The sequence below is a fragment of the Vipera berus genome (genome assembly GCF_964194415.1).
Source record: "Vipera berus genome assembly, chromosome: 3".
Classification (NCBI taxonomy): Eukaryota; Metazoa; Chordata; class Lepidosauria; order Squamata; family Viperidae; genus Vipera; species Vipera berus.
The window spans coordinates 19995108-20007764 of record NC_138204.1 but is presented as its reverse complement, the minus strand read 5'-3'; the positions used below and the strand labels follow the sequence as shown (position 1 = coordinate 20007764).

The 12657-nt window shown below is 41.1% G+C and overlaps 1 protein-coding gene across 3 annotated transcripts in view; it reads right to left on the bottom strand.

Moving 5' to 3' along the window:
* Positions 1-12657, bottom strand: part of ADNP (activity dependent neuroprotector homeobox) — a 52073-nt gene that overhangs the window by 24554 nt on the left and 14862 nt on the right. Inside the window, exon 2 of one of the 3 annotated variants that reach the window (XM_081323898.1) lies at positions 167-268. The exons of the other annotated variants lie outside the window; for them this stretch is intronic. The gene's annotated coding sequence lies outside the window, so the exon portion shown is untranslated. The remainder of the gene's footprint in view (positions 1-166; positions 269-12657) is intronic. 3 annotated transcript variants of the gene reach the window in all.

Genomic DNA, 12657 nt, shown 5'->3' with positions numbered 1-12657 from the left:
GAGATTACATATGAGCAGGGCAATAAGAATGTGTGTGTTCAAAATAGAAAATGGCTGTATCCAGAGTAAAGGATACATTTTCTAAAAATACATTTAGGTCCTCCCAGCCACCCTCTCCCATCTTATTCATTCTGAAAACTATTAAGTTGAACTTTTACTTACTTACCGAAAGTTGGCAGCAACTGAGGACTGAGGAGAGATCTCATGGCCGCTCAAAAAGCCTTGAGGGGCCGCATGTGGCCCCTGGGCCACAGACTGTGCACCCATGCTATAGCAGAACGAATATAAAAAAATGGGAATCAAAGTTCATTCATAAGCTTCAATCAAAAAAGCCCTTGCATGAACTGGTGATAATTGATTTCTGTTAATTTATGCCCCATGCCATATCACATATTACTTAGATATTCTATGAACACAAGGGGCTGTAAGAAAAAGTTCTGTTTGGAATGTTGTTCTTCTGCAGTTTTCTGAGAAAACAAATGGGCTAATTCAGACGTACGGTAATATTCCTAGCTGAGTGAAGTACAGAATAACTAATAGCTAATGTATTCCTACTGACAAATCAATTTTATTACACACTATAAGATATAAAAGATGGATAAATTGGATCTAATTATTTTAATCTGTAATGTTGTTGAAAACCAAGTATTCCAATTTAAACAATTAATTGAACCAGGCTATTTTACCTGTTTTTAATTTTAAATTATTCCAGGTCCTTAAGTTTCAAAACTGATGCACAGTAATGCACACTTTTACTGAACTCAGCAATTAGCGATTGGTTAAAGCACACGTCAAACTCAAGGCCCACGAGCCAAATCCAGCTATGGTTCCACATCTGGCCCAAGGGGCCACCTGGAGACACCAAGGCACTGCCCCCACTGCTCTGGCCCACCTCTCGGCCGCCGCACCCTGGAATCCCGCAGCCCACGTAGTGCGTGGGTCTGAGTGCTTCGGCCGCTGGCCTGGCCCTCCAAGCAGCAGGTAGAGGCACGGGGGGAGGGGAAAGACATGTGATCTGGTCCACTGGATGTGCCAGACACTTGTCCAGCTGTCCCACTATGGTAGGTGTTGGCAAGCAAAGACGGAGGGTCCGAGGCACAGGCAAGCAAAGTGGGGCCACGGCGAGGCAGCCCAGCCAGTCACTGTTACTGCCACGCCATGGCCCCTGACACTCAGTCCCCGCCAGCCAACTTCATCCTCCAGCTCCGCTGCACACGCAAGACGAGCTTCCCGCTGACCGCCACACCCCCGTCAAACAGGGACTGCCCTTTCTGATCCACCTGAGCCCAGCCCCAGAGTTGCCCCAAGCAGTGTTGGGATGTGTCACGAGGTCCTGGTGCCCTAGATGCTTGAGGGCCAGGCCGGGTGCCTGGCCCCCCTCTGCCCAAGGCAGCACATACCACTGACTGGGGACCCTCCATGTGGCCCAAGAGAGATGGTGAGGCTCTTCGGTGGGCTTCTGCCAGAAACCCCGATTCCCCCAGCCTCCCACAGGTGCCCTCTGACGCGAGTGATGTCAAGCTGGCCACACATCCCACCCGGCCCAAGGGCAGCCACAATGCTAATGCGGCACTCAATGAAATCGAATTTGACACCTCTGATTGCACTACCTCCTTATAGTATGAACAAAACTTCTTTATAACTGTCAACTGATATATCCCAAGTAGCACACAAATATTGCTACAAAAGAAAAATGTTAGCCAGTCATCAAAATACATTCAGCTTTTAATTCAGAACCTAAACGTAAACATAAAGCTTTCAAACTCAATTATCAAATGTCACATAGTATCCCAAACAATAGTTTAAAACAGGGTAGCATGAATAGAATAGAATAGAATAGAATAGAATAGAATAGAATAGAATAGAATAGAATAGAATAGAATAGAATAGAATAGAATAGAATAGAATAGAAAAGAGATAGAAATAGAAATAGAAATAATAGAAATAATAGAAATAGAAATAGAGCAGGAAGGGACCTTGGAGGTTTTCTAGTCCAGCCCCCTGAAAACTGCTTTCTGCATCACCTCTGAATAAGTTTACTAATGAAGCTGTGCTCTAAAAGTGAAAAATAGAGTACTGATCTTTTTATTTTCAATAAAGCAATAAGAACCAATGTAAACTAATGCAACAGTTTAACGAAAGGTTAAAATTTCCCTTACAAAAATTGCTATACCTCATCTAAATGGACCCAAGTCTCAAATCCAGTGACCCCCTCCCAAGTAGTAGTAAGAGCTATAAACTATTAGCCTTGGGCTAATTAGATCTGCTGATTATGACTCAAGAAGATGGCATCTGATAGTAACAATATGTGTACAACAAATTCTGCAACAAATCATATTTACATTATTATATAAATGACCTCAAAGTTCATGAGACATTTCATTTTTGCAAATAGAGCTCTGAACTTAAAGTTTAAATTCTAAGATACTAGCTCATATTCTAGTTCTGCAAATATAAAATTAACAAAGGATATTAAGAAAAAATATCCTCTATTTTTCTTTATTTATTGATGTTTCAAGGGCCAGCATGTACCACAAAAAAATGCTAGAAGGTATAGAGTTTTATATTAAAAGTATTAACTGTTTTGAGATAATGGCTATCTGTATTTCCTGCTGGCAGAAACCTGCTACAATTGTGAGTGACAGAATATGAAAAACTGAATTACAAACTATGCTGGCAGGTTAAGGAGAATTTATCAAAGCAAGTGTTTTCCTTGTACTATTTCCTGTTTATCTGAAAACAAATTTTATTAACAGCCTTCTATAGAAAAGTAGCATAAATAACAATTCAGTTAAATAATGCAAAAGACCAATAAATACAGTTTTTTTTAAAAAACGTATTGGGAAACACTTAAATACTATATGCATGTAAAAAACAAAATAGGAATAGGATATAAATTGCAAAAATGACAAATGTAACAAATCTATATTACAAAATGATACAAATTTTATTTAATAGAACAGAAAATATTTGAAAAAAATGATCATTTTGTTTCAATGTGTTTCAATGTCTTCACTGTATCATTAAGTCTTGTGGTACTAATAAAACTTATACAATAAATAAGTACACACACAAATATATATAATACATCTAATTCACAAGAATATTTATTTTATTTATTTATTTTAATTCCATTTATATCCCGCCCTTCTCCGAAGACTCAGGGCGGCTCGATATAGGGGTAGTAAGAGGGGAAAAAGCAGATATCATGACCCTCTTGGCTTTTAGGAAGTTGATGAAGACCTGGTACTTCCCCAGGCTTTTGGCCCACAAAATAGAGAACTTCATTTTTAGGAGATATGTCGACTTCTCATTTAGCTACTCAGTCAGAAATTATTTGCAAATGGGAGTATAATTTTAAAAAATCATTTTCTGACCTAAATGCATTTACAACCAAATTTTGCGTGCTTAACAGTGCATGCCACAATGTCACAGCTGTACAAGAGCTCTGTACAAGAACTTTATCTGAATGAAACAGCAGCAGCAATCAGTAATCTCTGTACCATCTCTTCTTCTTAGTCACTTTGTGACCATTTTGGTTAATGATCTGATCATTGGAAGAGAACTTGGTTGCCAAACAGTGGGTATATAATAAATTTTAGATGGTTTTATCGTCTACTGCCATTTATTGATATATATTATTTTTGTATTTCCTGATTTGATTTGATTTTCCTTTCTTTTCTATGTTGCCCAAAGACACACTGAGTCAGGCATCCATACAGAAAATCACAAAATGCAGAAAATTCTATTAACAATATTAATATCTAAAATATTTGCACATATTATACTAATATGCTGTCATAATTGTTATGCAATCAATATACTAGAATAGTTAAGATTCAGAAATCAATGGGAAAGGATTTCAACTTTCCAGATACTCTGCAAATTTCAGAATAATGATAAATGAAGTTTTAAACATTTTGACATTAAAGTTAATTACAATTTAACTAAAACCAGTTCAATTACATACAATTTAATTCTTCTATCCCACTAAATGCCAAATTAGTGTTAAAATATTTATCAATTATTCCACAATATAGTTGACATTGTAGACATTACTTCCCTTCTCCTTTGATCATTAAGTGAAGGGCTTTGGTCATTAAACCAAACATCATGTGACTGTGGCATACAATTTTACTTATTAACTCTTCTTGTCACAAGCCAGTTGTGAAGCACATATACTGTATGATGATCATATGTTGACAGGATGCTATGAATATCATGTACTGTATGTGATGACTGGTGGGAAAGTTATTCTTTTACACTGACATAAATTCAGACAGACACTAAACTAGGCAGTTGGTAACTGAAGATTACTTGTAATCTTTTAGATAAACATCACGAGTAGAAACCTATACACTATGGATCCACAAGGTGTAGGTCTTGGGAACTAGGACATTTGCTTTTTTTCCTTTTACTTGATCAGACTTATGCAAACTGGGTATGTTGTCAAAACCCACTCCTACTTTGCTTGACCATGACTGCAGTGGAATTATGTTGACAAAACAGGAAGGACAGTCAAAATATGTTTTGGAGAAACGTAAGTTAAAGCCATCCATTAATTACAGCAGTTTTTGGAGGTGTTGTGATTCAGGGTCAGCCTGTGGGTTCGGCAGTTGGGTCGGACGACTCAGAGGAGGAGGGGGGTGTTGAAGATCTTGCTGATGATAGCCCTCAGGCAGGCCCCTCCCACTTGGTCACCATGGAGACCCAGCTGTGTGAGCCTGACAGTGTGGATGAAGATGACCCACAGCTGGCCCTGTTCAAGGACGCCCGACGCAGGAGGCAGTCAAGTAGGAGTAAACAGAGGAAGGCAGTGGGGCTTCTCGGAAGGAGGCAGAGAGAGGCCACGCCCTGAACTCTTTATAAAGGGAATGTGTGTGGGGGAGGGCTGGTTTGCTGAAAGCAACCGCTCAGATAGTGTTTCAAAGCTCCTGTATCTTGGTGTCTTGTTTGTTTTTGTTAGTAATAAATTTGGCAGACGTTTTTCCAGCCTCTTGCCGTTTGTAAAGGGGTTGCCTTTTCTGCAGGGCCAGTAGCAGGCTGGTACAGAACAGGAGGGCTACTATACTTGGGCTGCAGAAATTTGGGCAGTCAAGAGATCGCAGTGATGCACTGGATTTTTCTGCATCCAACTTTTTATAGTCCGTATTTAGACAACTTATATTTCATTCCTGAGGTGGAATTATTACGAATGAAGGAAAATATACTTGACCCAGGATAACGTTGCAGGATCCAATCTGGGTCAGTCACTGGGACCAGTTTAGTCTTCCAAGCTTTTCTCACATTCTGGTGAGAAAAAAAATTCCTAAGGATGGACTCCAGCATGATTGGATCCTGTCACATATATAGTAGGGGACTGTGTTACTCCTGCCCACGTATCAGTATTATCTTGCACTTTAATTCTTTACTCCATTGCCTCAAATGTACAAAGAAACAATTTAGAGCACAATTCAAAGGTATCCTTTATTAACAGAAGCACCTTACATTGAAGGAATGGATTTCTCCCATAAGCCTACATCCACTACAAATCTGTTCAGATTCTGGCTCAGGAGGTCCTATGAACCTAACTGAGGAATGGTCTTGTTTAGTCATGAGGGAAGACTTACAACCGGTTGGTCTGACAAAATGGGGAGAATCCTTAGAACCAGGATTTTCAGCTTGTTTAGCCAGAGTAAAGTGGGCAGAGTGTACCTGAAGATAACATAAATTTTGAAGATAACATAAATCTGAGCCAAATTTTGAAGATAACATAAATCTGAGCCATATGAGCCTATTATAGGCATGTAAAAACTTCCAGTTTTAATTTTAACTTTTCCATTTAATAAACACTCTAAACATAGGAATATTTTATTTATTTTATTTTTTTTAATTCCATTTGTATATCCCGCCCTTCTCCGAAGACTCAGGGCGGCTTACAAGTTTAGCAGTATAAGTAGACCAAATTCTACATTTTGTATTATACGTTCCTAAAGTAGGCAAGAACATTTGGATTGATTTTAGATACAAAAATCAATGTAGCACATTTCCCCCCATCCAATAGCTTTATTCTCTACAGTTTCACAAGTTTTAAGATGATGTAGATCTGGCTTGCTTTGCATATTTTCACACATGTCTTATCTCCAATTCTACCGTTTCAAGTGGACATTATCTTACATGTTATTATTTCTAGGGCTAGGCCACATGGTTTACCTAAGACTTCTGCAAAAAAAATCTCCAAATTTAGAGATTCAGATTTAGTCCTTCCATCCTAAACATTGAGGAAAAAACAGAAGAGACATTTCTTTTGTTCACCAGAACAGTTATAAAATTCTCAGCATAGAGTACATTGAGCAAATGTGCCCTAAATAAATGTTGTGCTATAAACTAGGCAATATGAGTTCTGATGGAATTAAGATGCAATAGAAAGAATAGAAAGGTGGTCACCTGGCATCAAAATGATGCTGATATGGAGGCCAGTCAAGAGTCTGAAGAGGACGGATAAAGACATTACACTTTCTTTCATTCTTAGTCTTGCCAAGAAAATGCTTTGCCAACATGTCCTGTTCAGTCTGTCACACACACATACACAAGTTGGAATAATCTTTGGGAACAAGCTTGCAAAGCAGCTATGCTAGCTCAAATCAGAAAGCAGTAAAAGCAATGCACACACCTGTGGCATGCAGGCAAGCAAAAACATAAGAACTTATTTTAAAATGGCCTTGAATCTTCAGATTTTGCATTTTAGAGTTCTAAGTTAGGCATTGCATTGGATCAGCCAACTTCTCTACACATTCTCAATTTCTCAAAATCATGTGAAGTATTAGTACTGCTTTATAAAGCCTTAGTAAGGCCACCTGCATCGTTTTGGTCACATTATAAAAAAGATGTTGAGACTTTGGAAAAAATGCAAAGAGCTACTAAGATTATTAAAGGCCTGGAGACTAAAACATATGAAGAATGGCTGCAGGATTTGGGTTTGACTAGTCTAGAGAAGGACTAGGGGTGACATAAGGGGTGGCTCAGTGGGTTAGGACGCTGAGCTTGTCGATCAGAAGGTCGGCAGTTTGGCAGGTCAAATCCCGAGTGCTGCGTAACAGAGCGCCTGTTACTCGTCCCAGCTTCTGCCAACCTAGCAGTTCGAACGCACATAAAAATGCAAGTAGAAAAATAGGGACCACTACGGTGGGAAGGTAACAGCGTTCCGTGCGCCTTTGGTGTCTAGTCATGCCGGCCACATGACCACGGAGACGTCCTCGGACAAGCGCTGGCTCTTCGGCTTTGAAACGGAGATGAGCACCAGCCCCTAGAGTTGGAAACGACTAGCAGGCATGTGCGGGGGAAACTTTACCTTTACCTTTAGGGGTGACATGATAGCAGTATTCCAGTATTTGAGAGGTTGCTGCAAAGAGGAGGTGGTCAACTTATTTTCCAAAGCACCAGAGGGCAGGACAAGAAACAATGGATGGAAACTAATCAAGGAGAGAAGCAACCTGGAACTAAGGAGAAACTTTCTAATAATGAGGACAATTAACCAGTGGAACAGCTTGCCATCAGAAGTTGTATGTGCTTCATTACTGGAGGTTTTTAAGAAGAGACTGGTCTTTGTTTGAAATGGTATAAGGTCTCCTGCTTGAGCAGGGGGTTGGACTAGAAGACCTCCAATGTCCCTTCCAGCTCTATTCTGATTATTTGCTAAACAATAGGTAATTTGTTATAGTGCCCTTTCCTACACAATTTTCTCAATAAGTATGATAAAATATTTCAAATATATATATTATGGTAAAGTCCTTGAAGCAATGTAGGTGAAACTCGGCAATTATTTTAAAGAATTTACCATTGCTGTTATTCTGCCACAATGTGGTATAACCTTCACCTTTTCATATCTGAGTCCCTGTCCCATAATTTTTAGAGAAGGCTGTAGAGAAAGTGGTGACTCTTTCTCTAGGCCACAGGTCCTCAAGCTCGGCAACTTTAAGACTTGTGGACTTTGCTAGCTGAGGAATTCTGGGAGTTGAAGTCCACAAGTCTTAAAGTTGTCAAGGTTGAGGACCCCTGCCCTAGGGGAAGCAGATTAGCTGGATCCCTGGCAGTCAGATTTTAGATAACTCTGACATCTCAATGACTTTTGATAGTATCAACCATACTATCCTTCTGGACTGTCTCCATTGGACTGGAAAGGAGAAGAGGAAAGCAGCTCCAGTCAGTGCTGGTGATGGGAGGAGAAATCTATCTGGAGACCTCTATTCTGCAAAGTACGACAGGAATCTTTACCTCACAGCCTCCAGACACTGATACAAGGCACTCATTGAATAACTTGATTGGTCAAAAATAGTGATTATAATACTGATGAATGAGCTTATCTAGAGGCCTCATGTAGCTATTAAACAGGACAGCTGAGAGTACCAAATTCTGTAGTACTCCACACAGTAGAGCCTGAGGGTGAGACACCTCCTCCCCAATCATCACTAACTGGAATCAACCCCAGAGAAAAGAAACAAGCCAGTGAGGCACTCTGCTGCCCATTCCCAATCTTCTGAGCTGAACAAAGGGATACAACAGCTGATGATATCGAAAGCCAAAGGCAGGCAGGCCAAGAATGGATGCACAACCTCCATCCCACCCAAAACAGATAAACTAAAATTTAATTTAATTTAATTTAATAATTTAATTTGTATACCGCCCTTCTCCCGAAGGACTCAGGACGGTGAACAGGGCAATACATAATAAAAAACAGGGTACAAAAATTAAAAAGTGATTAAACAACTATGCCCGTAGTAATTGATACATATTAAAAATTAAAACTAATTATAAAAAACCCAACCCCATCCCATCAGACCAGGCCAGCTTGTTCAAAAAAGAAGGTTTTGAGATCGCGCCGGAAGGAGCGAAGGTCGGGGGCCATCCGGAGCAAAAAGCACGACCAATGCCATTTCTGACCCATATCTAGGTGTGAATCCTGATTGAAAAGGATAGATAATCTGCTTCCTCCAAGCTCTTCTAAAGCTGTTGTGCAAGAACCTTCTCAAAAAAGGAGCTTAGGTACTGCATGAAAACTGTTTAGTATGGTGGGCTCCAGTGATGCCTTCTTAAGGAGGGAACTCCTCTTTAAAAGATGAAAGAACAATCCCCTCACTCAAAGAATTAATCAGCACTAGAAGCCACTCAAATGACACTACCCAGGCCACTTTCACAAGCCAGGAGAGGTGTGAGTCTAGACAGCAGCTGGTTGAGCTCATAGTTCAAAGGACCTTGTCCACTTCTTCAGGTCCAACAAGTTCAAATCATTCTTAGATAACTGTGCAAGAGTCCACCCAGGCATCTCCTGAAAAGCAAATCTGAGCAATTTTATCCAACAGGCGCAGAGAAAATTTCTCTGCATGTTCCTGCAAATAGTTCCCAGAATTTAACCAAAAGGGCTCATATAATCCAAAGCAGGACTTCAGGACGGATGCAACAAGGACACAAAAGTAGTGTTGCTTTGCCACTCTTAATAGTGCTCTAACCCGTGTTCAGTTGAGCTCATCCTTCGTTGAACACTTAAGAATGCTCTAGACATCTCTTCCTTTATTTTATTTTCCTCAGTTCCTCCACAAACCATGGCAACTGATGAGAGCCATGAGAGGGGAGCGGGTTGCATGGTCATAATCCAATCTAACACCTCAGCCATCCCTTTATTCCAAGCAGCAATGAAGGCTTTTGATGGATCATGCAGCAACCCTAGAGGAACAAACCCAGCTTCCTCTGAAATCCATTCAGGGCCATCAGTTGCCGGGGATAGATCAGTCTAATGGGTTCAGCCTCCTTGCATGGGTAGTGGCACTAGAGTATCTCATGGAAATTAGGCTGTGGTATGATCAGGACAAGGGAGATACCAAAAGCTTCGCCAACTTCAGATCATATATGCATTGTTCTGACAGGAACACTAGATCTGGAATATGACCACGGCCCCATGCTCTGAATGACCTGAAATAGGCACATGGTGGCCAGGAACTCAGACCCTCTTTCTAGAGAAAGCAGACTGAAGTCATTCAGGACCAAAAGTTTCTGGAAATCCACTGCCAGCCCAAACATGAAGTCACAGTAATCGCAACTGATCCATAGAGCCAAACTTAATAAACATTCAGTGACCTGTGGCACAGCCTCTTGAAAGCCGCAACAGATTCCTGGATAACAATCACTACTCACACCTTGCTCAGAGACTTGGCTGATGCCATACCCCAACCCCCACTGGGCATCTCAGAAAGGGCAACGCCCCCTTCCAAATCCAATCCTAACCTATCATCAATGATTAAAACATGAACAACAGAATCCTTATTACAAATCAACCTGGCATTCAGTGATAGCCCCTAGAGGCCACTGAAGGTCTGCTGACTAAGTACCAGGTGTGAAATCAAAAAGCGGGAATGCAGAAATAGTATGAAACATTGGTCCTATGTTCCCCTACTCTCCATCTCCCACTGTATCTCCCTGTGACTGTCATCACCTTTATATTAGGACTTGTCTCCATCCTTCCAGCCCCATCCCACACCCAGATTCCCCAAGATCAGGAGCTACCATCCACATCTCCAAGTCCCAACAAGAGAAAACAAACAATACGGGATACAATAGTCAATAACAGACATGTGCAAAGTCTAGCAGTATCCAGCAACACTGGCTGCAGTAAGCACAAGATGTATAGAGATAAAGATGTAAAGAGGACTGTCTTCACACAGCCAAACAGCTGCATCAGGTAACAGCCAAATTCACAAATCCAACAGTAGATCAAGCAGCAGATTTAAGCATGAAAGCAAGCCAAAGGGCAAGCCCAGCCCAGCATGGTCCATCTGTCCTCCAGTTTGCTCAGCAGCTCAGCTCCTCAGGGATCAGACCCCAATGTCACAAAGTACAAAAAGTAGTCCCAAATTACTGATGAATTTTCCAGTCTGACAAGGCCAGTACAGAAAACCCCAAACAGGGGTAGCTTGGAAAATGCAGCTAAACATCTCAAAGCGTCGCACAATGCCCCAAAGTGGCCACCCTCTTTGCTCCATTCCTCTCCAGTTCCACTTTGACCCATGCAAACACTTCTAGCTGAAACAAACAAGCACCATCAGCTTCCTCACCACAGTATGAACAAAAAACTGACAATGGCTACTTTTTACTTCTCAATCTTAACCCTTAAGTAAATGCTATTCCACCGGAAAAGGACAGTGACAGAGGATGCACTTTTAAAGCCCTACAAACAACCAGTTAAAACTTGATTGTTTTATCAAGTGCAGAAAGATGGCATACTACGAGAAAAGTTTTAACCCAGAGGTCCCCAACCTTTTGAGAACCAGGGACCAGTTCCATGGAGAGAGGTTTTTCCACGGACCGGAGGGAACATGGTTTTGTGTGCTGCCTGCATCCCACGGATGGGGCTTTGCTTGTTTGTGCGGACCGGTTGCTGGCATGCCACGGACTGGTACTGGTCCATGGACCAGGGGTTGGGGACCACTGTTTTAACCCACTAGATTCTATTTAGCTTTTGATTGATTTGTTACAATTAAATGAAATGGAATAAAAATATAAAACTGAATCAGTTTCAGACATTTAAAGATTCCCTTTATATCCTACAGAGGGATCTCCTTTTATAACAAATCTTTAATTTCAAAGTATATTAAATCAGGTTGCGACCAAATTTAAATGTGGAGACATGAATTGAATCAAGTCCTTTTTCAATCTTAAATTCAAATAAAACCAGAGCTTATTCACATAGGCCTACTGGAAATATCAGTTGAGCCTGCAAACATCTAGAGCAGAGCTTTTCAACCAGTGGTACTTTGGCACCTGGCAGGTGGTACCCGACCATCCTAGATGTGAAGTGGGGGAGGGGAATGAGCTGAAGTGGCGGCAGCACCACACAAGACTGAGGAAGAGACAGCTGGAGCTGCAGGGCTATGAGCGCGCAGCAGAAGCCCCAGGATCGGCGCATGCAGCCACACTTGTCGGAGCTCAGCAGAAGCTACAGGATCAGCGATGGGCTGCAGCTCATTGGCGCTTCCAGGATCAGCATGTAGCTGGACATGCACTGAAAAGGAGGGAGACAAGAGAGGATATAAAAGGAGGAAGTTTTGGCAGGAAAGGGAGAGGAAAAAAAGACAAAGGGGAAAGAGAAGGAGATGGAGAGAGAGATATGGAGAAATGCAGCCTAAAGGAGAGGAGTCAGCTGGAGATGCACCAAAGAAAAAATGAGGATGGGGAGGGGAGAGAGAGAGAGAGGATATAAAAGGAGGAGGTTTTGGCTGGAGAGGGAAAAAAAGATGATAGGGAAAGAGAAGGGGAGGGAGAAGAAGTGGAAGGAGAGCCCAGCAGGCAGGGAGAAAAGAGAGAGGAAGAAAGGCCGACCAGCCTGCTGACCACCAAGGTAGTGATGTATATTAATAAATGTGGATAAATCCTTCATAATTTGTCAGTGCAAAGAGAAAGTGATTCAGCAAAGGAACCATCACTGAAGAAATTAAAACCAGTACTTTCCCCCTTTTTCTAAGTTTTTAACATTTTATTAGATTATAGAATAAAATAGAAAAATACAAAACCAAATAGTAGGACACAGTGGGGAAGAAAAAGGGGAAAAAGTGAGGGGGGAGAAGTGTTGGAGTAGAATGAAGCATTAACATCGAACCTCAACTTTTTATTTTTCCATAATAGCATAAA